This window comes from Arachis hypogaea, chromosome 18 (assembly GCF_003086295.3).
Source record: "Arachis hypogaea cultivar Tifrunner chromosome 18, arahy.Tifrunner.gnm2.J5K5, whole genome shotgun sequence".
In the NCBI taxonomy this organism is placed as follows: domain Eukaryota; kingdom Viridiplantae; phylum Streptophyta; class Magnoliopsida; order Fabales; family Fabaceae; genus Arachis; species Arachis hypogaea.
Window position 1 is genome coordinate 92105403 of NC_092053.1, and position 2088 is coordinate 92107490.

At 41.9% G+C, this 2088-nt stretch overlaps 1 non-coding gene across 1 annotated transcript; it reads right to left on the reverse strand.

Moving 5' to 3' along the window:
• Positions 1-392: 392 nt before the first annotated feature.
• LOC112774659 (small nucleolar RNA R71) lies at positions 393-500 on the reverse strand. The gene has a single exon (XR_003189133.1). It is a non-coding gene; the product is annotated as a small nucleolar RNA R71 (small nucleolar RNA).
• Between the last annotated feature and the right edge of the window lie 1588 nt (positions 501-2088).

Consider the following 2088-nt stretch of genomic DNA (forward strand, 5'->3'; position numbering starts at 1 on the left):
CAGCCGAAAATAATAATAATGCAAGGAGGATGCTTGGTGACTTTACTGCACCTAATTCCAATTTACATGGAAGAAGCATCTCCATTCCTGCCATTGGAGCAAACAATTTTGAACTGAAACCTCAATTAGTTTCTCTGTTGCAGCAGAACTGCAAGTTTTATGGACTTCCATCTGAAGATCCTTTTCAGTTCTTAACTGAATTTTTGCAGATCTGTGATACTGTTAAGACCAATGGGGTTGACCCCGAGGTCTACAGGCTTATGCTTTTTCCGTTTGCTGTAAGAGACACAGCTAGAGTGTGGTTGGATTCTCAACCCAAAGATAGCCTGAACTTTTGGGATAAGCTGGTCAAGGCTTTCTTAGCCAAGTTCTTTCCTCCTCAAAAGCTGAGTAAGCTTAGAGTGGATGTTCAAACCTTCAGACAGAAAGAAGGTGAATCCCTCTATGAAGCTTGGGAGAGATACAAGGAACTGACCAAAAAGTGTCCTTCTGACATGCTTTCAGAATGGACCATCCTGGATATATTCTATGATGGTCTGTCTGAATTAGCTAAGATGTCATTGGATACTTCTGCAGGTGGATCCATTCACCTAAAGAAAACGCCTGCAAAGCTCAAGAACTCATTGACATGGTTGCTAATAACCAGTTCATGTACACTTCTGAGAGGAACCCTGTGAGTAATGGGACGCCTCAGAAGAAGGGAGTTCTTGAAATTGATACTCTGAATGCCATATTGGCTCAGAATAAAATATTGACTCAGTAAGTCAATATGATTTCTCAGAGTCTGAATGGAATGCAAGCTGCATCCAACAGTACTCAAGAGGCATCTTCTGAAGAAGAAGCTTATGATCCTGAGAATCTTGCAATTGCAGAGGTGAATTACATGGGTGAACCCTATGGAAACACCTATAATCCCTCATGGAGAAATCACCCAAATCTCTCATGGAAGGATCAACAAAAGCCTCAACAAGGCTTTAATAATGGTGGAAGAAACAGGTTTAGCAATAGCAAGCTTTTTCCATCATCCACTCAGCAACAGACAGAGAACTCTGAACAAAATACCTCTAATTTAGCAAATTTAGTCTCTGATCTATCTAAGGCCACTGTGAGTTTCATGAATGAAACAAGGTCCTCCATTAGAAATTCGGGAGCACAAGTGGGCCAGCTGAGTAAAAGAATCACTGAAACCCCCCTAGTACTCTCCCAAGCAATACAGAAGAGAATCCAAAAGGAGAGTGCAAGGCCATTGAATTAATTACCATGGCCGAACCTATAAGGGAGGTTGAGGACATGAATCCCAGTGAGGAAGACCTCCTAGGACATCCAGTGATCAATAAGGAGTTTCCCTCTGAGGAACCAAAGGAATCTGAGACTCATCTAGAGACCATAGAGATTCCATTGAACCTCCTTATGCCATTCATAAGCTCTGATGAGTATTCTTCTTCTGAAGAGAATGAGGATGTTACTGAAGAGCAAGTTGCCAAGTACCTTGGTGCAATCATGAAGCTGAATGCCAAATTATTTGGTAATGAGACTTGGAAAGATGAACCTCCCTTGCTCATCAATGAACTGAGTGATCTGGATCAACTGACATTGCCTCAGAAGAAACAGGATCCTGGAAAGTTCTTAATACCTTGTACCATAGGCACCATGACCTTTGAGAAGGCTGTGTGACCTTGGGTCAGGAATAAACCTCATGCCACTCTCTGTAATGGAGAAACTAAGAACCCTTGAGGTACAGGAAGCCAATTTCTCATTAGAAATGGCAGACAAATCCATGAAAATAGCTTATGGACAAGTAGAGGACATGTTAGTAAAGGTTAAAGACCTTTACATCCCTACTGATTTCATAATCCTGGATACTGGGAAGGATGAGGATGAATCTATCATTCTTGGAAGACCCTTCCTAGCCACAGCAAGAGCTGTGATTGATGTGGACAGAGGAGAATTGATCCTTCAATTGAATGAGGACAACCTTGTGTTTAAAACTCAAGGATCTCTCTCTGTACCCATGGAGAAGAAGCATAAAAAGCTTCTCTCACTGCAGAGTCAACCAAAGCCCCCACAGTCAAACTCTAAGTTTGGTGT